This window comes from Neofelis nebulosa, chromosome 2 (genome assembly GCF_028018385.1).
Source record: "Neofelis nebulosa isolate mNeoNeb1 chromosome 2, mNeoNeb1.pri, whole genome shotgun sequence".
Taxonomy (NCBI): Eukaryota; Metazoa; Chordata; class Mammalia; order Carnivora; family Felidae; genus Neofelis; species Neofelis nebulosa.
This window is the reverse complement of record NC_080783.1, coordinates 203,618,375-203,644,426: the sequence shown is the minus strand read 5'-3', so window position 1 is coordinate 203,644,426 and position 26,052 is coordinate 203,618,375.

Sequence of the window (26,052 nt, the reverse complement as noted above, 5' to 3'; positions counted from 1 at the left end):
CAGGAATCGAACCGGAAGGGCGCTGAGCCACTAATTCTCACTAAAGTGTCAATGACTAAGGGTGGATTAACAACACAAGGCTTCGGGTGGGGACAAAGCTTCCTGGGTTCAGAGCCTTCCAACAGAAAAGCAGTCATAGCTGGAATGAATTTTAGTTTCGTGCGTGTGTGTGTGTGTGTCTGTGCACGCACGTGTTTGCATGTGTGGAGAGAGAAAAGAAGGAATTGCCCGACGTCTTTTAAATGTCCCAGGAGACCCTCATCTCGACATGTGCAAATCCAACTCAGAATCTTCCCTTCGCCCGAGCCAGGTCCTCTCCATAGGGTCCCTCGACGCTGCTAGGTGTGCAGGCAGAAGCCCGTCCCTCAGCCGCGAACCCTGTCATGAACCCCCAGAGATTTCACGTCCCGAACACCTCAAGTCTGACCACTGAATGCTGGCAGTGGTGGGTGGCCCGTCCAGGCCTGGCCTTGCCAAGAGTACAGACGGAGGCCGGCGGTCCCTCCCCTCCTCCTTCTCTGGTCAGCCCTGCTGCCTCCCACCGTAAGGGCAGGGTGCAGACGCTGCAGCCCCCCCACCCCACCCCCCCGCCTCTTTTGCCACCCTAAGGTCCGGGACTGCACACACCAGCTGTGGGTCTTCCCTTAGAGGGCTGGCCTGAGGAAGAGGCCCCCACAGCCTTGGAATCGGGCTCTTGGCAGGGCAAGCTGGGGGGGTAGAGGCCCTGGGAGGCGAGGGTCCTTGGCCCGCAGACTCCTCCCCTTACTGGGAGCCACACAGACCAAGGGAGAGCGAGTGCAGGGCTCTGGAAACTTCGAAGCCCGGAGCAGCAGCCAAGGGTGACCCTGGGCACGCCCCCTACTCTGACCTCTCCTGCCAATCTCTTCTCAGGCAGCCTAAGGGATCCTTTAAGAATCAATCGGGTCACGTTACACACCCCTGCTTTCAACCTTTCAATGGCTCCCCACTGAATAAATGCAACTTCTCAAGGGCCTTCTATGAGGCCTCAGGGTCCAGGTCCTGCTAACGGCCCCACTCTAGCATCTTATCATGCTCCCCGAATGCTCCAGCCCAGCCATGCTGGCCTCCTTCAGACCCACCCTGGCCGTGCTGCTTCACCCACAGGCCTCGGCACGGGCTGTTCCCTCTGCCGGCAACGCTCTTCCCCTCTAACCCGGCCCAACTCACTCCTCCACCTCCTTCAGGCCTCGGATCAAGCGTCACTTCTGCAGGAAGGATTCAGGATTCCCCCTTCCAGATCAGGCTTTTGGAAGCAGGCTCTCATGGCTCCGGGTCCCTCTCCCCGCCGAAGCGCTTCGGAGACAACTTCACGTTTGCTCGCGTGATCATTTGGTTAACGTTTTCTCCCCCCTGCTAGACCAAGGGCGCACGCAGTCAGAGACCTATTTTCGTTTGGAGTCTGGCACCAACAGGAACAGCTCACGTGTACTGAGCGTTAACGGCATACCAGACATGGTGCCCTGAGCGTTTCTGTACATCGTCCCATCGAATGCCCTGGACAACCCCGTGAGACAGGCACGGCCTTGGTGTCCAGCCTGCAGACGAAGCAAGTGAGGCACGTGAGGTCAAGAAACCCGCCGAGGTCACGTTTAGCAAGTGGCAGGGCTGGGGTCCAACCGAGGGCGGTGTCGTACCAGGGTCCACGGGCTTCACCCCGCACACGCATCTCCTGCCTCTTTCGTGGCACTGGCATCTCCTCTGCACACACTCCACGAATAGTTTTCAAATGAACAGAAAGACACACACACACGCACACAAGCCAGAAGGGCACACGCCAGGATGAGGACAGATGTGGCTTCTGGTTGGTGGGATTACTGATGTTTATTTTCATCTTTCACTTACTTGTAGGTTCCAACTTTTCTATATAAAGCAAGTATTGGTTGATGCCTTTAAATTAAGACGGAAAACCTCAAAATCTCTAATCTTTTTTTTTTTTTTAATTTTAATTTTGAGAGAGAGAGAGAGAGAGAGAGAGAACACGAGCAGGGGAGAGGGGCAGAGGGAGGGAGAGAGGGAATTTTAAGCAGGTTCCACGCTCGGCACAGAGCCCGATGTGGGGCTCGATCCCTTGACCCTGGGGTCATGCCCTGAGCCAAAACCGAGAGTTGGGTGTTCCATTGACTGAGCCATCCCGGGGCGGGGGGGGGGGGGGGGTCATGATCTCATGGTTCGTGAGTTCAAGCCCCTCTCCAGGCTCTGCACTGACAGCCTGGAGCCTGCTTGAGATTCTCCCTCCCTCTCTGTCTCCGAAGAATGGACCAAAATCAGGATGTCCAGAGAAATGGGATGCCAGTCTCTTCCATTCCACCCCAAACCCCACTCTGGGAGAAGACACAAAGCATTTTCAAGACGGAAAGGCCGCACGATGTGACAGTAAAAATGTAGGCACTGGCTTCACGACAGACCGGGGTCAGAAGCTTTGCTCTTATTGCGTGGCTTTGAGCCAGTCCCTTAACCTCTTTGACTTCCGGTGACCTCCTGACCTCTGGCCTCCTCCGCGAAACTGGGTATTACCACCTCACACTCTCCACAGGGACGCCAGACAACGGACATCTGTGACTCAGCACGGGGCTTGGCACGTAATAGCTGCTCAATAAATGGCGGCCATCGGCCCTCACCATGGACAGACGGGGGGGTGCTGCACGGAGACCTCACGAAGCCCAAGTGCCCACACCCAGGAGCAGCCACTTCCGGTCACCCAGCTGTGCCTCCTGTCACTTCTGGTCACACGGCTGCCACAGGCCTGCCTGCTGGCCCCAGCTGCGTCCCTCTCTGGGTCTCCCTGCGTGGCTGGCCGGCCAAGGACACTGGGCTGCCTCAGACGACCTCAGGGCGAGCCACGGGTGGGAACCCAAGGACACAGGCCACCCAGATGGCTGTTTTGATGCTTACAGGCCCCCCAGTGGGGTGGAGGATGCGACACCCCCCCCCCCCCCACCACCACATCCTTGCCACCCGTCAGAACAGAAGGAACATTTTTTTCACCTAGGTGGAAACCCCAATTCAAGCTTCTGGGGCTGTGGTTTGGAGATCATCTAGGGGGATTTGCTTGTGAGGCCTCGGAAAGAAACAGAGAGAGAAAGAGAGAGAGAGAGAAAGAGAGAGAGAGAGAGAGAGAGAGAGAGAGAGAGAGAGAGATGGAGAATGGGCCGTCCAGAGGCCCCTGTGGCTCTGCTGGTATTTACTTTCTGCCACAGCCTTGAATACCATCGGGCTCTGAAGGAATTTCCAAGAAGATCGAAATTTGAGGAAATCAAAGTGTAATTAGTCACAGCTGCTGTAATGTATTCCAGGTGATGGCTGGTGTGGCCGTGTCCCCCTCCAGGCCCCCTGACGCCTCTCACCCTCCACGGGGGCAAGTAAACAGTGGGGTGTTTGCGGTGGGAGCCCTTCCCCGGGTCAGCTGAGCAGGGGGGGTGGCGGGAAGGGCGCGTGCTGCCTCTTGCCACCTAGGCTGACGTCCGCAGGAGAGGGGCCAGCGTGCGGCTTACATACGGCGCGGCCGTGTTTCCTCCTCTCTGCTCCCTGCTCAGTTCCCACTGGCTCTTTGCAAGTGACAGCAGGAGCCACAGGGAATGCTGTGAGCACAGAGTGAGGGTTGGGAGTCACGTCTCCGCTCCTCCTCCTCCTCCACTCACGCTCCTAAGAGACAGTGTGACCTTGGACAAGTCATGTTCCTGGGAGAATGGCAAAACCCCCAGGGGTCCGAGGGCCTGGGTAGGAAATCCCAGCTCTGCCCCTCAGCTCTGTGGCCCGGGGAAAGTCGCTGAACGTCTCTGAGTCTCGGCTACCCCATCCATAGGATGGAATTCGGCGCCGCCCTGACTCGTAAGACTCTTTTAAGAGTTAAGCAAAGTCACCTACGTTCAAGTAACATAGGTAAAGGATGTTAGTACGGATGCGACACACCGCAAGGACTCGATTCGGACGCCCAGGGGGTCTCAGTTTCCCTCGCACCGAGCTGAAATGGGTTCCAACGCTGTAACAGAGGAATAAGAACGCTGAGCTCCTCAAAATAAAACCAACCCGACAGATGCGTGAAGCTTAAGCCATCAGAAGAGCGTTCCTCGGGGCGCCTGGGTGGCTCTGTCGGTTAAGCGGCCGGCTTCGGCTCGGGTCATGATCTCGTGGTCCGTGAGTTCGAGCCCTGTGTTGGGCTCTGTGCTGACGGCTCAGAGCCTGAAGCCTGGAGCCTGTTTCAGATTCTGGGTCTCCCACTCTCTGGCCCTCTCCCGTTCATGCTCTGTCTCTCTCTGTCTCAAAAATAAATAAACGTTAAAAAAAAAAAAAAAGAAGAAGAGTGTTCCTCAAAGAGGGGGCTGATAGGCAGCACCAGGGATCCTGTCATGGGGTCCAGGGCAAGGCGAGTGAGGAAACTGGTAAGGGTGGGGAGCAGGCTCACCCTTCTCTGGGTCTGTGCTAAGCCGAACCATGCCACTGTGACACCCTACGGGAGCCCTATGGCTGTACTAACACCAACACTCTCCCCCTGTGTCATCACAGCAGCAATGAACGCACTCCCAGTTCAGGAGCTGATCACAAGCTCATTCTATCAGTGCCGGTCAAGTCTATCAGTGCCGGACAAGGACAGGGCCTGGGGCTTGCCTTTCACCCCACTGTGCCCCCCACCAAGCCCTATGTCTGGGGGCTTGAATGTACCACAATGTCAAAAGGGGCAGTCCCCAAGGACACAGCTGGGCGCCCTGCCAGCCGGCTGGTCAGTGGGCAAGGCTCCTGCTGTCATCCATGGGAAGATCTAGGCCACCACTCCAGCCACCGCGGGCTCCCGGACACTGGGCCACCAGCAGGTGTGAGCTCAGCTCCGCTCAGCTCCCGGGTGCCTGCTGAGGACAGTCCCCCTGGGAGTGGAGGCTGGACCTGAATCCTCTCACATCCGCATGGTCGCTCCAGGGCCTGCCCCTTGCCCCCTTCACCACCAACCTCGAATTTTTTCCCAGCCCTGGGAGTCATTTCTAGCCTAAGTTTTTGAAATTCAAAGCTAAGGATCCATTCTTTTTCTCTCTGCATTTCTGCTGTGTCACCCCTGCCCTGAGGCAACGAACAGAAAAGTCCAGCCAACTGCAGGGAAGGGTCAAGGGGTGGAAAGAAACACCAGAAACAGAAACCTCTCAGTTAACAGTTCACAGACAGTATCCCGCTTCACCCCAGAGGCACTCATGTGTAGTTCCAAAAACACAGACACTAGGCATGCAGAGGTAGCCATGTTCTTGTGCGGCATATTTTCCTTGAATGAAGGTATGACTCACGAGGACTATTATTTGTCCGGTGTGTATCTTCCTCTAACCTTGCAATGGTGATTAACAGGTGAGAGAGAGGGAGAGCATGGCCGACGCCAAAGGAAGTCTCTCCGGGGCCACCCTTCCTGCTTCCCCCGACAGGTAACCGGCTTCTCCCAGTGGCTCACTTTTCTGGCCTATCCATGGTCATGTGACCCAATTCTGGCCAGTGGGACCCAACACGGCATTTCGGGGAAAGCCAAATGATAGGTGCGGAGAAAGCCTCCCTCCCACTCGTGGCCGGTGTGGGTGCGTAAGGGCTGTGGCTGTGGCGGCCATCTTGTGCAAGAGGACCGGCCTCGGGACAAAAGGTGACCCTTGAAATGGACAGAGAGGAAATGGAAAGCACGTGGGTCCCAGATGATGTCATTGTGCCTTGTACGATCCCCCCCACCCCCAGACTTCTTGTCACTTGAGGTGAGGAAGGACTGTCCTAGTGTGAAACCTTATTGAGCTTTCGTTCAGTTCCTTGCTGCCCAAAGCAGCCCAGCTTACGCCGAGAGAATGTGTCAGAATCCTTCCGGGTCTCTGCTAGTCAGGGCTCTTTGGGTTGCAGGTAGCCACGGGAATCCAACTTCAACGTGCTTAGCCAAACAGGGCAATTTTTACAATTCGTATCCATGGGTGTTTTGTGAAACTCAGCAGAAATCTGACCGGCTCTCAGAACAGCTGGAACCAGGGACTCTAAGACCGTCGGGATTTTCTCTCTGACTCCCTTATTGTGTCTCTCCATTTTGAGGTTAATAAATCCTCGGGAGTTTGTCAAAAAAAAAAAAAAAAAAAAAAAGTCGGGTTGTCCAGAATTGATTATTTTTTAATTTAATTTTGATTTGCCCCGAGGGAACGAAAAAGACGAATACATTTCTTTAGCTTTAAAACTTTATGTCGGAGAAGGACTTTGTTTTATAACGGATTCATGTTGTCAGTAATTCATCTCTGGAGTAGTAAATGTGTGCTCAGAAGGCCTCCGCGATCTGGAAAAATACTTTTCCCTTTTTGAATGTTCGCTCTCTGGGTGCCTCGAGTATGGCTGACAGTGAGCAACCTTTTTCTGATGATAACGTGGCAGAAAGAGCTCCATCACCAAAGTCTGTGTAAGGAGGCGAGCGCCTCAGACGCTAATGAGGCCCCCTTCGTTTGGAGGGGGGACATCGTCTTCTGAGAAGTGGAAACCTCTCCCCAGAGAAACTGCTGGTTCACTTTCCTAAAATGAGCTCAATATTTTGTTCTAAATCCTCTGTCAGATGCCAGTGCAGGAAGAACATTCGGTGTCATGGGAACTTCATGAATCTAGAAACACATTTTGAGTCTAGTACCAGTAAAAAGAAATTTCTATGAAGTGCACCTTAAAAAAAAAATTTTTTTTATGTTCAGTTATTTATGCTGAGAGAGAAACTGTGGGTGCACGCACTCAGGCAGGGGATGGGGCAGAGGGAGAGGGGAGAGCGAGAATCCCAAGCAGGCTCCTCACTGCCAGCTCAGAGCCCTACGCTGGGCTCGATCCCCTGACCCTGGGATCATGACCTGAGCTGGAATCAAGAGTCCGAGGCTCAACTGACTGAGCCCCCCAGGTGCCCCTATAGTCTACTGCTTACATGTTTAGAAGCAAAAGATCTGCACTTTTGAAAAAGACAAATTCTACAAGGATAGCACAACCTGATATTAAACGTGACCTAGAAGTTAGGCAGCCGTGAATGGATGTCCTCCATCCACTGGATGGTTCGAGGATTTGTGTGTTTTGAAAGCTTGTCTGGTGATTCCGTGGCAGAAGGAGCCACTGCACAGAATGTGAGACCCTTGAAGACAGGGCCCGTGTCTTGTGCGTCAAGTCCCGGCCTCTAGCATATACACGACTGGCACAGAGTAGGTGCTTAATAAATGTCTGCGGAATCACATCGTAGGTGCTTAATAAATGTCCACTGCATCAAGGAGGGAGGAAGAGGAAAAATGGGAGTTTACAAGGCGAGAAAGGGTTTTCTGTAGGATCTTTCCCAGTCGTAAAATACCAAGAAGCTTCTTCTACCCCTGTGTCTTTGGGAATGGACCCCTGAGAGTGAGTTGGGGACCAGGAAGCGGGGGTGGGGTGGACGGGAGCTCCATGGGAGCCAAGGCCCCGCACAGAGTGCTGACCTGAAGCCGGGGTTCGGCCCGGACAGAGCAGCTTCTCGGAACCCCCTCCCCTGCCCATGGGGGGCCTCAGCCGCCCCTGCACCGGGCCCCAAAGAGAAAACGCATTTGTTTACTTGACCTGAGTGATATGTTCATTGATTTTTCTGGAGCGGTTCATTCATAAAGGCAAATTGAGCCCCACTCCTGGGGATGCCAACAGCCTTTTAACAAGCTCCCCGAGGGATGACTTCTGAAAATGAGTCGCTGATGGGCCAGAAATGGACCTGGCCTGCCTGGCCTGGCCCTGCTGACCCAAGGCTGCTGAGCAGTCCGACAGAAGGTACCATCTTGTGAGTCGGGAACCCTGGCCTGGTGTGGTGGGCAGGGCCCAGCGGACCAGGGCAGAGGCAGAGTGTGCCCGGCTGCTTCCCACTCAAGAGCATCTGGACAAGGAAGACAAAACATTTTATTTTAGGAAACATTTTATTTTATTATTATTTTTTTAATTCACTTAATTTTTATTTTAGAGAGAGCACGAGCTGGGGAGAGGGAGAGAGAAAGAGAGAGGAGGAGAAAGGAGAGAGGAGAGGAAAGGAAAGGGGAGAGGAGAGAGGAGAGGAGGGGAGGGGAGGGGAGGGGAGAGAGGAGAGCAGAAGGAAATATTTTATTATTATTCTTTTTATCTTACCAGATGACACAGTTATAGCTAGTCCTCAGGTGGCATCCGGGATCTACCATTCTGGAGAATTCTTGCTGCTTTGACTTGCATTGTGCGTTTCCCCCTTTGCCTCTTCCTTTTTCTCCCTCAGCCTCTTCTTTCTCCCCCACATCTAACTTTTTCTTCCCCCTCCCCCTCTCCACTTTTTTTCTTAAGGGGTAGTCCAGGAGACTGGCCCAAGAAATAGGAGTTCTGGTTCCTGTCCCGCTCCCAGCTTGCTGGCTGATCTGGGACAAGTCGTTTCTCTCTGGGCTTCAGTCAATCGCTTCGAAATTCCTTCCGGTTCAGAGAGCCCGATAGAGCTACACCTTTCCGCCACCTTGTTGACTCGCAGCTGAAACAAAAGCATCTTGCAAAAGATACAAAAGCATCTTTCCCTTTCTGACCTGCTGTGAGGTCTCAGCCAGAAAATGGGGTGTATTGTAAGAAGTCACACCGACGGGGACGGCCCGGTACTCATGCCCACTGGAGAGGCCGCCTCTGCGTCTGACTTGTGATTTTCACTGTGATGAATTACCAGTGCATTCCCACCGGTGAGAGGGATACTTCCAAGCACTTTCATTCGGGAGGATGGGCCATCTCACTTTGTTCTCTGTTTATTGTGGGTGACATGGCTGTCACTATTGATTCAGCATTATTGAGAGAGAAGCTCCTTATTTCCTCTCAGGGACTTTGCCGGCAATTAAGATGTGTAGCCAGCAGGTGAGCGATGGAAACATCAAAATGGTCTAAGCCTTCTAGACTCCATTATTCTCCCAGAAAAACGGTTATTATAATTATCACATAAATAGTAAAATAGTCCTAAAAGGTCAAAATCTCTAAGGAAAGCAGCCCGTAAACATAATACGTTACCTTTCTCAAAATACTGACTCGACTCTGCTCATCCGAACTCCGGTTTCATCCGCAGATTTGTCAAAACACTTCTTCCAACGTCCCCTTGAATGGGTTTTAAGAAGAAAACATTCCTAGGGCGTGTTTCTGGTCTAGGATCTGAGGACTTCAAGAAGTGGGTGTTTAAAAGACCTGTCTTTGTTCTGCTAAAAGGGATGAGATCTGCCATTGACTAATCCCCAAACAGACACTGATCTTGGGAATTGGGTGTTGCGTTTGCAGCCTATTGAGGCTGGGACAAATTACTGCACATTTGTGGCCCTAAGTGACACAGATTTATTATGTGATAGTTCCGAAGCTCCGAAGTCTCACCGAACTAAAAAATCCAGGTGTTGGCAGGACCGGGCTCCTGCCGGAGGCTGCAGGGGAGACCCGTTCTTTGCCTTTTCCAGCTTCTAGAGGCTGCTGGCATCACTTGCTTCGTGGTCTCTTTCCGTCTTCAAAGCCAGCAATCCCATCGCTCTTCCTTTGCCTCTGTATTCACATCTCCTTCTCTAAGATGACTCTCCTGCCTCCATGGGTCACTTAGAAATAAACTTCGTTGTTATGTCACGTCCACCCGGACAACCCGGAATAGTCTGTCCATCTAAAGATATTTAAATTGGTAATTTAATTAACTTTAGCAAAATAATTTTAATTCTCAACGATCACATAGTTAATTATTTGCTATTTAAGTTAGCGATGCTCTTTAATTGATCTGTAAGTTCCCTTTTGCCACGTAAGGTAAACCTCATATTCATAGATTATGGGACTAGAGTGTGGACCTCTTTGGAGGGCGGCCATTACTCTGCGTCCCTGTAGGGCGTCTTTTGACTTTAGGAAAACCGATGATAGGTACCCAAGGAGCCACCGATTTCCCTCATCTCTATACTCATACCCCTTCTCAATATGACTTTACAACGTCTTCCATCTTCTCTACTTTCTGAGTTTGGGCTTCATCATGTGACTTTCTTGGGTCAATGGAACACGGACAAATGTGGCCCAAGTAAAGGCAACAGGGATTGCCTTCTCTTGCTACTCTTGGGACCCCTGTGACCAAACCTGTGTGAACAAGCCCTATGTTGCCTGCGGGATGATGAACGTAGTCCGTCACCTCTGTCACCCCACCCCAGACGAGTGAGACTGTCGCCTATCAGCTGACTACGAACACATGAGCGAGCTCAGCCGAGACCAACAGAAGAACAGCCCGGCTAATCTCAGTTCAGACAGCTAAGCCATAGACTCCTGAGCAAACGCACGCCTGTTTTAAGCCACTACCTTTCAGTGTGGCTTGTTACGCGATACGTGGCAAAGACTAACCGATCCAACTAGTGACCCACTTTTGTCCGACCAGATAAAAGCTTTTCAGTTAGGACACGTCACTTCAAACACGTCTCCTGGTCCTGACGGATCATTTCCCCTGAGAAATTCTTGCGGACTGGAATTCACATCCTACCATTATTTCAGAGAGGCAGACCCTCTTCCGCTAAGTGGCAACATATACCCGAATTGCTTCCTAAACGAAGGTTTAGCAAAATTTTACAAAGTATTTCAAGCCTTCTTTTCTCTTTTGGACTCAGATCTTCCTCACAGGGCAGGGCAGGGCGTGGATGGCATGGGGCTGAAGAGCAATGGCTCTGGAGTCAGGCCTGGGTTCAAGTCCCGATTTTACCTGCTAGTTACAGGAACTTAGGCACGTTGCTTAAACTCTCCGTGACTCATGTTTCTTGTCCGTAAAATGAGGATAATGGAAGAGCCTACCACATAGGATCATCCTGAGAATTAGATCCAACAGTGACATGTAAGCACTTACAAGAAGGTCAGGAACAAACACTCAAAAATATTAGTGATTCTTATCACACAGGGCAGGTCACATAGTAGATGCTCAGTAAAGACCTGTCCATTTGACTTGAGTAAAATTTGGGGGATGTAGCTCCGGAAGGACCAGGCGTCAAAATTTCCAGGGCCCACGTGTCGACACGCTTCGGCTCTTTGGACGAGTTTAAGGAAGCCTGAGGCATTCCGGATCACAGATAGGTCAGCTCTCCTCATTCAGAAGATTACCTACATATTGACACGTGACCCTAGGCTCCTGAGCAGAGCCTGATGCACAGCCACGCCAGAGTGACTGGAGCCTTCGGGACCTTCGTGATCCAGTCCCACCCCGGTAGCGCTCCATCTAATGTTCTCTCCCTGAACCAGTGAACCAGGCCTCCCAGCACTCGATGCACCAAAATGAGGTCATGTGACTTCCAGAGCTTCAGCCTGGGCCTCTTGGAATGACCGTCCCGGATGAAAGCAGACACCACGTGAGAAGTCGCACTAGCTTGAGTCCGCCATGCCGTGAGAACTGGCGTGTGGAGAGTTCTGATCACGCGGTCACGCGGTCACGTGGTCACGTGGCAAGAGAGACCATCCGGCTGTTGTGGCCCTCCAGCCAAGGCGCCAGCCTCATGAGGGAAGAAGCCACCCTGGCTGCCCAGCCAGGGTGAGCCTTTAGAGGACTCTGGCATTGTTGCCATCTGACTGCGACCCCCAGGAGAGACCTCGAGCCAGAACCACTCAGCTGAGCCCCCATCAAATCCACAGAACCGTGAGAGATGATAACAGTTGAAGCCGCTAGGGTTCAAGGTGGTTTGTTACACGGTAGTAGGTCACTGGAAAACCTCCCCAAACCTACTGTGAGTTCATTCCACCCGCCATTTTTTTTTTTTTTTTTTGATTCAGCCCACAAACTTTGGAAATAAATAAGTCAAAGTCCCGGATTGGGCCCTGTGGAGCGTTCACATTCAAGTAACATTTGAGAATCTGGCCCCGTGCCAGGGACTTCCACACATGTTATTTAAGCTAGTAGTTATGAGCTTGGACTCTGCTATTAAACTGCTTGGATTCAACTTCTGGCTTTACTGCTTTACTACATGATGACTTTAGACAATTAGCTTAATCTCTGTTTGCCTCAATTCCTTCATCTATAAAATACGGACGGTACTAACACCAGCCTCACAGGGTTTTGTGAGGATTAAATGAAACAACACCCAAAATGTGATGTGCCTAGTCACCGAGTAAGCATTCAGCAACTGGAAAATACTATTATGATTATTAGTGTAATTGCAACCAGCTTCTGCCTTTGAGGAACCTAGAGCAGAGGCAGGACATGGGCAGAAGAACATTCCAGAAATAAAGCAAGTATCCATAAGTGTTTTTGAATGAATGAGTGACTCATCTACAAGATAAAAAGTATCCCAGCAATGAGAGAGGGGAGATAAAGTGTCGTGGGTGCTCCAGGATGGGAAAACTATTGGCTGAGATGCTCAGGGAAGGCTTCCTGGAGGAGGTGGCTTTTGAGTCAACCAGTGAGAAGCAGAGAGAACTTTAGCATCAGTGATGGGGGAGTAGCCCTGCCAGCTGGTGGGACCTGTGCCATCCCAGGCCACCAAGCAACCGGGACATTGATGAACATGGAGTATGGGAGTGGACACAAAGGTAGAGTGGGGTCAGATCATGATGTGACAACTTCCTGTGTTTATGGGAGGCTCCAAAGAGCCAAGCCTGTCATTCAGGGAGGCTGTCTAAAGCAGCCCCGCATGTCGGGGAGGGAACAGCAGGAATCGGGACCTGGCCTGACTCAGCACCCAGAGGATCACGAGGTTCCCAGCCAGGCAGAGGCCACTCTCCTCTGTGTTCCTGGCTCATGGAACCCTGGAGAGTGCGCACTGGGTGGAGGGAGTGCTGGGTGTCTGATCCAGATCCCAAGGCTCCTGATACTCCCTACCTTTTCCAGCACCTACCACTTCTCTCCCTCTAGATCCACTTTTAAAATCTAACCGTTATTTCTCAATACCTTCCTTCGCCCTTAGAGATACTACAGTGGCTCACACAGAGACGGGGGGCCATCCTGCTTAAAAGAGACATCACCCCCACCTCCCACCCGCGACCTTGGGGAGAGACAGAAGGCACGGCGCCCGGGTCCCACAGTGAGCATCATGTGGCCCTCCTCTCTGGCTTGCTCGACTCAGCAGGCCTGGGTTTGGGTCACTCGGGTCCCAGCTGGACCGCCTTCCAGCTGTGATTCTGAGCAAATCACCCTGATTTCTCTGGGTTTTGGTTTCCTGATCTGGGAAATGGGGAGCATAGCCTGTCCGATTGTTCTGTAGGGACCGAATGGGAAAAGAAAGGTAAAGGACCAGGACGTATTAACTGCACAATAAACACCAAGGATTACGACAATCAGTGTGGCTCTTCCTCCCTGATGCCCTGCTTCTGAGCCCCTGCCTCATACCTGGAAGCCAGCGTTCTGCTGTCCTGCCCCGGCGGCCCTGGGCAGACCCTCCCCGATCCCCCTGCCCTGCCTGGCCGGCGCATTGCCTTGGGGGCTGCCTGGTCAGGAGGCCCACTTCTTGCCTGCTGCCAGAGGAGCCTTGAGTGTTGAAATGCTTCCATTCCACGAGGCCAGAAACTTGATTATGTTATTAATTAAAGCAAGATGCCGGGCCTGGGAGATTTATTTTCTTTTCCATATCTGTGGCCATAAATGCCACTCAGGGAGCTCAAAGGCCCATGTCAGCCTGAATCAGGCCCCTCAACAGACGTTTTGTTCCCAGTTCAGTCTCCTCGGCCCCTCCTCCTCAGTGCCAGGAAGGAAGTGTGTGTTGTGATACCCGCCCCTCACCCCAATTTCCCTTGCTTCCTCTGCACGAGGCAGAAAGGGGGGAAATACCTGGGCAGTGTGGCATGGGGAGGGAATTTTCCAAGAAATTTGTTTTAAGTTTCTGCCTCATCATTATAGGACTTTCACGTTTCTATTTTTAGCTGCACAAACGAGCCAGGCCCACATTCCCCTCCTCTCCCCTGCCCCAACCTTTGTTTATACAAAGCACATGCTGAAATCATTATTTAAAAACCTCCAAACCCATAATTGCTCAGGTAGGTGAAGAATGCAGTCTTTATGGACAGAGCTTACAGAGGGGGCCGGGGTATTCCTGGGGAACTATGCCTTATTCACATTTGCATCCCCCTGCACCTAGGCCGCGCCGAACCCCTGGAAGGCCCAGAAGAATCAAGTAACTTACGGCAAGACGAGGTGTGGTCAAGAATAGAGGCCAAGCACCACACACATTTCAGAAGAGGAAACAGTCCGAGAGCACAGATGAGACGTGTCCAAACGGCCACAGGCCGACACGTCGTTGCTGGGATTTGACCCCAGACGTCCTGACTTCCAGTGTGGCACTGTTTACTCTGAGAATCAGTCTAAAGTCGGACCACCTGAATCCCGATCCCACCACACCTGCTATTGGCTGTAAGCCCTTAGGCAAGTTACCAAACTCCTCTGTACCTCAGTTTCTTTATCTGTAAAATGGGGACGACACAGTTACTCACCGGGTGAGATTGGCGTAAAGGATTCAGGGAGCGCCTGGAGGAAAGTGAGCCCCAGGTTTGGGTTCCGGTGTCCCCACAAAGCAGAGCCACGCCTTCAGCAGCTGGAAGCCGGGTTTTCCCCTGTCTCGGGGCCCTTCTCTGCAGTGTGGACCACAGAGTGTATCTCTCAGCGTTCTGCCCGTCCAGGAGGACCACCCTCCACCATCGTCTTTTAGGGCCACCGCCGAGTGGGGTGGCACCCTCCGTGTTTGGCCAGACCATATATCGCTTCAGCTCACCTGCGAACCCAGCCAAGTCCTTCAGTTGATTGTAAATGACGCCACCCGAGGCCACGATCGTACGCGCAGGAAGAGGTGTCAGTTCGAAAAAGGTAATTACGTGGGGTTCCGCCGTGTTCTCTGTCCGTGTGATTTATTCGTGCCTCTTGGGCCTGCGCTGGCCTTAGCTGGCGGCCAAAGAGGGTATGGCCTTGATCCAGAACCCTAGGGGTCTGCGCTCCGACTCTCCAAATGGGGCTGACCAGAGCCTCTGCGTGGAACCCTGGTCTACGATGGGTATTTCTACCACCGTCAAAACGTTTGGATCATATGGCTTAAGAGGCAGACCAGCTGCTACCTAGAGCCGCGTTATGGCTGACACAGGCGCCAGGCATTTGTGCCTTCGCGGCCGCTTTCTTTCGTTAAAAAAAATAAATAAAAATAAAAAAAAAAATAAAGGACGGTATTTTATGACCCCACTGGTAGGAAGAGGGAGAGAATCTAACATTCATTATTATTATATTCATTGTTTTTCTTTTGCCATTGAAAGAAAGTAAAATTAAAACATTTTTGTGAATCCCGAAACGTATTGTGGGCCGTGGGCACTGTGCCTAATGGATAAGCTGGCCCCGCTTGCTCCTCAGCCTGGACCCACTGCAGAGCCCTCTCGACACTGGCAGCCTCCTGGGTCATCTAGTGAATGAGTCAGAGCAATATTAGCAAGGGTGGGGGACACTGCCTCCCAAATGCAAAGGAGCACGCCAACGTCATGTCTGTTTCTTAGCGGTAAGGTGCCTCAGGCACAACAGTTGTCCTTTAAAGTAGAGGTCCCGGGGGGCGCCTGGGTGGCTCAGTCTGAGCGTCCGATTTCGGCTCAGGTCATGGTCTCGCGGTCCGGGAGTTCGAGCCCCGTGTCGGGCTCTGTGCTGACAGCTCGGAGCCTGGAGCCTGCTTCGGATTCTGGGTCTCTCTTTCCTACTGCCCCTCCTCCCCTGCTCATGCTCTGTCTCGCTCTGTCTCTCAAAAATAAATACATGTTTAAAAAAAATTTTTTTAAATAAATGAATAAAAATAAAGGAGAAGTCCCAGCATTCCTCAGACCACTGTCTCCCTGCAAACTTCACTTGTGAACACCTTGAGTTTGGACTTCTAACTCCCAGGACTGGGGGACCCGAATTTCTTTGGGGTAAGCCAGCCGGCTTGTGGCTCTTAGCTGCAGCAGCCCCCGGACCCCGACCTGTCAGCGCTCATGCCCACGCCGTCTGCCCCTTGGAGGTTCTCACCTCGGCTGGGCTCCCCCAGACCCTCAGCTTCCAATGCCATCTGTACACTGATGACCCCCAGTGTCTCGGCCCCTTGACCTTCTCTCTGAGTTTCAGACACTTAACGCGCAGTGGTCTTCTTGTCCGCTGCACTTGGGCTCACACGTCAGACGTTCAACAAAGAACTCTTGATTTTCCTCCCCAGATCTGCTCCCTTCGGTGTTCCGTGTCAGCTCCAGCCCGGCCGGCGGCTCTGAGCTGTCAGCACACAGCCCGACACAGGGTTCGAACCCACGAACCGTGAGATCATGACCTGAACCGAAGTGAGACGCTTAACAGACTGAGCCACCCAGGCGCCTCACAGCTCTCTTGACATGACCCCCAATATGTAAGTGACACTGTCTACCTCCCCTTTCCCCTGCCATGTCCTCTGCTCTAGTCACCACTGCATCCTCTCACCTGGACTCTCTGCCCCTTTCCCAGCCAGCCTCAGTTTCCCCCGGCCCTTCCCACAATCCATTTCCACCCAGCAGACAGAGTGTTGCGTACATACATTTTTTTTTTCTTTTGTGAGAGGGAGAGAAAGTGCACAAGCAGGGAGAGGGGCAGAGGGAGGGATGGAGGGAGGGAGAGAGAAAGAGAGAGGGAGAGAGAGAATCTTAAGCAGGTTCCACGCTCAGCATGGAGCCGATGCAGAGTTTGATCCCATGACCCTGGGATCATGACTTGAACTGAAATCAAGAGTCGGATGCTAAACTGACTGAGCCACCCAGGCATCCCTAAACATATTTTTTAAATACAAATCAAACGATGCTTAAACCCTCCAATGGCTTCCCATGTTACAAACACTTGGACCCCAAGTTTTTAAGTTATTTGCCCTCACCAGCATCTCTGATCTCACCTTATGCTAATTTTGGGTGCCCTTACTGACATTTTTTTCTGTTTCTTGGGCACTTCAACTTCTTTTCTGCCCCAGGGCCTTGGCACGTGCCTTTCTGTCTGCCTGGAGAATGCCTTTCTTTGGCATTCTGTGTGCCCGCCTCCTCAGCTTTCTAGTTCCAATTCTTCTCAGCGTCTCCTCAGAGGTATCTTCCAGACACGCAAGCCTCTGTTGACGCCCTAATACCCTATCTGCATACCTCACAGCACTTTATCCTGCTAGGAATGAACTTGCTTACTTATATCTGTGTCAATTATCTACCCCTCTCAAAACACATGCTTGTGTGTATGCACACACACACACACACACACACCCCACAAATCCGAACTCCATGAAGGCAGGGACTTTGTCCCTCTTGTTCATCATTATTCATCTGGTACACAGCACGTGTTCAAATAAGCATTTATTGAGTAAATGAAGAATGACTATCCTCAAATCGCGGCACTGACACGTAAGGACCACCCAGCTCGAACTCACTCAATGTTCAGTTCAAGGCTAGGCTCCTCCCCACCCCCACTCTCTACTGTTCCAGACTTTAGGACATCCACAGGAAGGATGGCATTTGTGAAGTCTGTGTGACCCGAGCTTTCTATGCCTCACTCTCCCTCTCTGTGCCTCAGTTTCTCAGATGTAAAGTGAGGGAATTAATTTAAAAGGTTTACGTCTTCTCTCTCCAGATCTGTGATTCATGCCGAGTGAACACCAAGTGACCTTCACCTACACCAGCCGCCACAGGGGTAGGGGAGGTCTTGGGGTTGAGCAGACAGATCCAAGTACAGAAGGCAGGTGGGGAGGCAGTGGACACACAGGTGGGCAGAGAGGAAGAGGGGGCCTCCTGGCGTCATATACATGACCTTCAACATACTTGCCAAAGCTGCCGTTTTACTCTGCTATTTGGTTCATGTTTGTCTCCTCCGCGAGACTGTAAGTTCCATGAGGGCAGGTGCTGTATAAATGATTTGCTCACCAGGGCATTCCCTACATCAGTGGTGCTCAACTTTTTCAGTGTCAGGACCCTTTTCCACTCTTAAAAATTATTGAGGTCTCCAAAGAGCTTTCGTTTATGCCGGCTATACGGACAGATCAGAGGTTCTCCATTGAGGGCCACTTGGCTGTGTCTGGAGCCAGTTTTGACTGTCACAACTTGTGGGATGGGGGAGGAGTGATACGGGTATCCCGTGGGTGAAGGCCAGAGACGCTGCTAGAATCCCGCACTGCACAGGTCAGCCCCCGTGACGAAGAATTTTCAGCCTAAAATGTCAATAGTACCAAGGTTGAGAAATCTTGCTATAGGTCTTAACCATATTATTAGAAAATAAAACGGAGAGAAATTAAAATATTTATTCATTCATTTAAAATAATAATAAACCCATCATACGTTACCAGAAATAAGTTTCTTAGACAAGTACATTTTTTTCAAAATAAAACATAAGTGTGAAGAAAGCATTGTATTCTTCTGTAAGTTTCTTTACTGTCCCGCTTAATAGAAGACAGCTGAATTTCCATATATGTTTCTGCATTCAGTCCGTTACAATGTGTAGTTTTTGCTGAAATGCATGAAGAAAATCTGGCCTCACACAATACGTGGTCTTCAAAGCCCTTTCAGATAACTATAGATATTCTTCTTTGTTACTACACCAAAACTCAACAATGATGGATTCTTAAAGAATCTGAAACCACATTTATGGATTTTTTTATATTCAGTTGTTTTAAAATCCACTGGTCTGTTTCGAACTTTGAATGAATCTTGGATCATGCATGATATTGTGACATCATCTGTTATGAATTGAATTATATCCCCACCCCCAGACTTCAGAATGTGGCCTTATTTGGAAACAGGGTTTTTGTAGATGTTATTAGTTGAGATGAAGTCAGGGTGCCTCGGTAGCTCAGTTGGTTAAGCGTCTGACTCTTGATTTCAGCTTAGGTCCTGATCGCACCATCGTGAGATCGAGCCACTGGGCGTGGAGCCTGCATAATATTCTCCCTCTCCCTCTGCCCCTCCCCTGCTCTGTGTGTGCACGCTCTCTCGCTCTCTCTCTCTCTCTCTCTCTCCCTTTCAAAAAAGAAAGAAAGAAAGAAGCAAGGAAAGAAAGAAAGACAAGGGAAGGAAGGAAGGAAGGAAGGAAGGAAGGAAGGAAGGAAGGAAGGAAGGAAGGAAGGAAGGAAGAGAAAGAAAGAAAGAAAGAAAGAAAGAAAGAAAGAAAGAAAGAAAGAAAAGAAAAGAAAAGAAGAGAAATAAAGGACTAAAGGGAGGGAGGAAGGAAGAGAAAGAACAAGAGAAAGAAAGAAAGAAAGAAAGAAAGAAAGAAAGAAAGAAAGAAAGAAAGAAAGAAAGAAAGAAAGGAGAAAGAAAGAAAAGATGAGGTCAGGGGCCCCTGGGTGGCTCAGTCAGTTAAGCATCCTGACCCTGTTTCAGCTCAAGTCATGATCTCCGGGTTCTTGGGATCGAGCCCCATGTCTAGCTCTGTACTGACAGAGTGGAGTCTGCTTGGAATTCTCTCTCTCTCTCTTTCTCTCTCTCATAAATAAATAAACATTAAGAAAAGAAGAAGAAAAAGATAAGGTCATACTGGAGTAGGATGGACCCTAATCCAAATGACTGGTCCTGGGGCGTCTGGGTGGCTCAGTCCATTAAGCTTCCAACTCTTAATTTCAGCTCAGGTCATGATCTCAGTTTGTGAGTTCAAGCCCTACAGCAGTCTTCATGCCAACAGTACACAGCCTGCTTGGGATTCTCTCTCTCTGCCCCTCCCCCCTGAAAATAAATAAATAAGCTTAAAAACAATGACTGGTGTCCTGATAAAACAGGGAAATTTTGACACGGACACATACAGAGAGATTGCCGTAGAAGACGAAGGCAGAGATTGGGTGATGTGTCTACAAGCCAAGGAATGCCAAAGATTGTCGGCGAACCACCAGAAGTTTGGAAAGAGGCATGAAACAGGCTCTTCCTCAGAGCCCTTGAAAGGGGCCCTGCTGACACCTTGATCTTGGACTTCTAGCTGTAAAAGAATCGACTTTTTTTATTTAAGCCAAAGAACCAGTTTGCGGTACTTTGTTAAGGGAGCCCTAGGAAACTAACACGTCATGCACTGGTCATTTTGAAAACAGTGGTTCACTGAATTCTGCTGATCACATGCTGATGCATTTTGTTATAAAATACCAAAAATCACATTCGTTAATACCATCACAGATCTCAGCAGTAGAGTCTTTATGTATTAAGATGATGTCAAGCTCATAGTGGCAGATACAAGCTTTCCAAAATTCTATTTTCCACTCAAAAGCCCAAATGTTATCATTGACAACAAATACTGTCAGTTGTTTCCCTTGAAGGGAAAGGCTCATTTGGTTCGTATTCAAGAAACCATCTACCATGTCCAGGTCTGAATAACCATAGTCAGTCAGCCCTGCTTCCACATAAATATGGTGATCCATGAAAGAAGCAGCTAGTTCACCCACCACTCAGATAATCGCAAAATTGCTCATTCTCGAGGAAACCTTCAGCCTTCAAAAGCAGACCTCTGGATGCGTCTCCCCGTTTCCTCACACGGAATTAATCCTACGACCCAGCAACTGCACTACTAGGAATTTATCCAAAGGATACAGGTGTGATGTTTTGAAGGGACACATGCACCCCCGTGTTTATAGCCGCACTATCAACAATAGCCAAAGTATGGAAAGACCCCAAATTTCCATCAACTGATGAATCGATTAAGAAGATGTATGTATATACACAATGGAATACTACTCCGCGATGAAAAAGAATGAAATCTTGCCGTGTGCAACAACGTGGATGAAACTGGAGGATATTAAGCTAAGAGAAATAAGTCAGTCAGAGAAAGACAGATATCACATGATTTCACTCATATGTGGAATTTGAAAAACTTAACAAATGAACATAGGGGAAGGAAAGGAAAAAGAAGATAAAAGCAGAGAGGGAGGCAAACCATAAGAGACTCTGGAATACAGAGAACGAACTGAGGGTTGACTGGGGTGAGGGGTGTCGGGGTGGGTTAAATGGGTGACAACATTAAGGAGGGCACTTGTTGGGATGAGCACTGGGTGTCCTGTGTAAGAGATGAATCACTGGGTTCTACTCCTGAAGCCAAGACTACACCGTATGTTCACTAACTTGAGAAGAAAAAAAGGAAAAAAAAAAAAAAAAGAAGAAAACTAATGAGATGTATACTCAAGGATCGATATTTAATGAAACTAATTTTGTTTTGTTTCATTTGTAATGTGAATGCGTGACCAGGAAGAACACAATGACCTACTCCATTGGTACCACTGCCTCGATACGTGTCAGGACGCCATCAGTTTCAGCCGCCATCGGGGCAAGTGCCACCACAGTGGAAGAGGCCACAAAGTCTTAGGTATTATCACTGAAATAGCGTTGGCCTCTCAGACCTTCCGAAAGGGTCTCAGAGACCCCACCACACTTTGAGAGCCACTGCTCTACATCAAGCATAGTGATAACAGGCAAACAGATCTTTGTGGAAGGAATGATTAAATGAACAGATGGAATAGATAAGGATGAGAGAAAGAGAGGAAAAAAGGAGGGCCTAATTTGCTCCTGCTTTCTGTGTCATACGGAAAACTGGGCCCTATGGAACTGGACTTTTCAGCTGAAGACAGCTAATGAGGAGGGCTCTGTGGTAGGTTTGCACCAAGACTGGGAGACAATTCTGAGCATGAGTGTTGCTGTTGAGTCGTGTCTTTGGAGGGGCTCGGTGATATATGTCTTAAGTCCTCATCCCAAAGCACCCTGGTTCAAAGAGCCCCATGGTCTTGGTGACATTATTAAGAAAAAAAAGAAAAAAAAAGACTGGAGAGAAATATTGCTTTAGTCCACAAAGTATAAGGAAAAACAGTTGTTGTTATTTGCCATCTGGGCCTAATGAACCACTGTTCAATAATTTTAAGTCTTTTTGTGAGAAAGTCACAGAATTAAGAACAAAGGGCGAAGGACAGCTTTATGAGATAGTCTACTAAGAATTTAAATATGGCAGACCTAAATTTTTGTTCCATATCCTCCCGGTTTTGAAGTTATCTGAAATGGGTAACATCCTCCAAACACAACTGGTGTCTTATTAACTATCCTCCACTGTCGTATCATGCATGGACCAGGTACACACACGTCTTGTTAATACAGATTTCAGATTCAAAATATATCCCTACTGGATCCTGGCCTCTCATCATTTCCGATTGCCCTTCTTGCGCTTGCAAACTGAAAATGCAATACTTGAGGAAGTTTTTGAAACTTTGGACGGCTCACAATTTCGGTGAAGAGAGGGCAGTCAACTTCTTTGTGCCACGATTGCCGGAGATTTCTACTTTTAGGTTTAGAGGCACCCATCAGAATAAGCCATCCAATGATTTTTTTTTTTTTTTTAATTTCAACACCAAGTATTTCCATCCAGTCACTGCTCGCTGACCCCTGCCTTTGCCTTTATCTACCTGTGAACCGTATCCGGTAGGTATTGGTGCACGAGCATCACGAAACATGAAGGAATGTTGTGACCCAAACTTTTAGCAAAACAGTATCATCCAGGTTCTTTTCCTTCCTGTTGAGTGCCTAACTAGATGAGAATGCCACATTTCCTTTTTTGTACCTAGAAAACAGATAGTTTATTTATTGATTCTTGAGTTTGAGAAAATCCATCTAGGGCATTGTCATGTGAAGACTCAGAATCTGAGATTTCACTTATGAGATCAACTTCACCATTCTCATTAACTTGAGTCTAGAGGGATGCCATCTGTCTCTCTGCGGTCATCTTCTGAGTCTTATCATTATTTTGAAACATCTTTCTCTGCAAATTTTCTTGGTCATCGTGGATGGAAAAGGACATTTTTCTGACTTCTCAGGTGTGTTCAATGAAAATGAAAGTCAGACTATAAGATAGTGCCTCCAAGGGCACTGGGGTGGCTCCGTCGGTTAAGTGTCCAACTCTTGATTTTGGCTCAGGTCATGATCTCACAGGTTGTGAGTTCAAGCCCTGCATTGGGCTCTGCACTGACAGTGCAGAAGCCCGCTTCGGATTCTCTCTCTCCCTCTCTCTCTCTCTGCCCTCTCCCCACTTGCACTCTCGCTTTCTCTCAAAATAAAGAAACATTAAAAAAAAACAAGATGGCGTCTTTTTATATCTATATAAAGAGAGGACGGTCTTCCTTTTTATCTTCTGATGATGCAGTATTTTGGTCAAGTGTATTCATTTTCTATCGCCGCTGTAAAAAAAGTCATCACAAATTTGGTGACTTAAAACAACACAAATATATTACCTTACGGTTGTGGAGGTCAGAAGTCCAGAATGGGTCTCACTGGGCTAAAACCAAGTTGTCAACAGGGCCATGTTCCCCCGGAGACTCGATGGGCAAGGGTGGAGATCATCTCCTTGACTTTTCCAGGCTGCCCGCATTCCCTGGCTCGCGGCCTGGTCCCCCATCTTCAAAGTCAGCAATAGCTACAGGTTTTTTCAGGCTGTGTCACCGTGCTTCTCTGCGTTTATAGTCATGTCTCCTTGGACTCTTTCAGAGAGACTTATGATTATATTGGGCCCAGATAATCCAGAATAACCTTCCATCTCAAAGTCTTAACCACATCTTCGAAGTCTCTTTTGCCATATAAGGCTACGTGGTCCAGGCTCCAGGAATTAGGATGTGGACATCTTTGGGGGGGGGGGGGGGGGAGGAGGGGACATTATTCTGCCACAGCAGCACAATAAGAAAACTAGATGAGACAACAGTGATGATTTATGTCACTATTACGTCATCGTTCTAATAATTCCATCATTGTTCCACTTTCTTATTTTAGTCTTTTTAGCATAACTGAGAATAGTTGGTGTGTAAAACATAGCAAAATTTTTCGAGGGCTAGGAAAAATGAGATCATGGAAATCCCAAAATATATCTTACATTTACAAACATATCCGGGGGATCTGTGTGGTGATTGAAAGATAGGGCAATATTTTTCTATTTAAAAATAAGAAGTACGATTTCTGTTTATTCTTTGGCAGGCTTGTAAGGAAGAATAAAAGTTATGGAATAGCAAGCCTTACAGATACAACTGCTCAAAAAAGAAGTTAAATTAGAATCAGATGCAAAAGGTCCTGATGATATCCTGACGGTTAGGCCGTACTATGCAAGAGCCTTATCCTACTCCCAAATAAGGACAGCAGTGCCGTAGCATAAGGCTAAGTTTTGAATTTGAACATCGAGGTAAAAATGCGTTGGGGGCAAACAGTGGAGCAGGGAGGGCTGTATTCGTTAGGGTAAGGCAGGCGGCAGTAACGTAAGCAAACTCCCAGATTCTCTGGCTTTAAAAACAATAACAAAAGCATATCTGTCTCTCGCGCGTACCCATGACGAATGCCCACAGGTGGTGGCTCCACGTGGTGACTCAGGGCCCAGGTTCCTTCCATCCTGTGGGGACTCACTGTCCTCTGCAGGTTGAGGCCTCAGCTGGCCAGAACGGGGGAGCCCGTAGAGAAGACACGGCCACTTTCTCTAGGCTTAGCTCCAACAGGTGTGCGTCACATTCTATTAGCGAGACCTCAGTCACATGACCCCACTGAACTTCACAGGACACTGCGACTCGCAGTGCCCAGGAAGGAGAGAATGAATTTCGGTGCCCAGCAGGCAGTCTCCACACCAGGGAATGACTTGATCCTTTGATCGGTGGGAGGTAAACCCAGAAATAATTGTGCTACCTTACAAACCAATAGTTCTTAGCGGGCCAAGATTGAGAGTCGGAAGTACCCACGGAAGCTTTTTCTGATCCAGCCTTACTGAGTCAGACACTCTGAGGGGGGACCCAGGCGAATACATTCTGAAAAAAATCCCCCAGGCCATTCTTCTGATTAAAATCCACTGTGAATTCGGGTAAGAGACAGACCTGTCGTCTAAGGAAGCCCTTCCTATGCTTAGAAGCCATGGGGGGCAGGGGGTCGGCCTGGGTGCTGTTGGCATCGCTTCCTGACTACATCCTTCTCAGGCCTGGGATCCCGTCCCCAGACCCGACGTCCTAGGCCCGGATTCTGGCCCACCGCAGGCACTAAGTGAGTATTTGTCGAATTTATTGTTTTTACTCTCACGGCAGAAAGAGTCGAGTGGGGAAGTCCTTTGAAATGCCTCTAAACCAACAGACGGAAGTGTCCTGTGACTCAGTCTGGTTTCAGAAATAAGCATAGATAAACCACCTCAGAGAACAGGTGTTTCCCAAGCATCCCCTCCCACGAAGCGAAGCCGTAACTGGGAGGCCGGCAGCCCTCCTCAGAGCCATGCCACTGCCGTCTGCACTGGCTCTGGGAGCAAGATGTCCCTCCACCCACCGCCCCCACGGACAGGGCCCTGGAGCCTCCCTTCTGCTCACTGGGGAGGATTCCACGTCAGCAGGTGCGTGTAGGACCAGCGTGCTGCGTTTCCATCAGTTCTCAGGCATTGCCAGGGTCCCTGCCCCATACGCCAGGCTTCGAGGACGCAAGCTCTTTGCAAATGAGCAGCAAAGGTTAGGACTTGTTAGGGTGAACGCAGAGACCCCTGCCTGGCAGCTGCATTCAACGGTTTGCTTCCAGCTTCCTCCCTTTGCCAGCCTCTCCCTCTTCTGGGAGGAGAAAGCATCCTGTCAGACCTACTAGGACAGGGGCCAAAGGTTCCTAATAGGAAAGTCAGACCTATTACAACAGGGGCCAAAGATGTGACCTAGGGTAGAAGGTGAAGTCTGGGGCTTAGGTCTCCTTCAGTTCAGACCATTATCTTCAAACATCCTTTGGATGGAGCAGAGGCGAGAGGAAGGCTTTTCTCAATGACCCCAAGGCCAAGGATCTCAAAGCAGAGAGTGCCGGCTTGGAACGAAAACTGAGCGTGACCCAGGTGATGCGTTTCCCAAGTCCTGCCCGTTTGTGGCTCCACACAGCCTTGCTGCGGGACCAGACGTATCCCCAGGTTCATGCACTGAATCCCGCGGCGGGGAAGGACCTCGGTATCCTTGTCAAGGATCTGTTTGCCCAACTGAGGCAGATGGGCAAAAAATAGCCTACCTGAGGCCACAAAGTGAATACGGTTTCCAGGTTTCTGGGCTTCTGGCCGAGAGGTTTTCCGCACCGCCTACCCGACTCGGAGGCACTGCAGATGGTCGTCCGCACACCCCGTCATCCCCCTGCCTAGCAGTCAGGGGAAGGGGACCCCTGACCGCGGGCCATGCT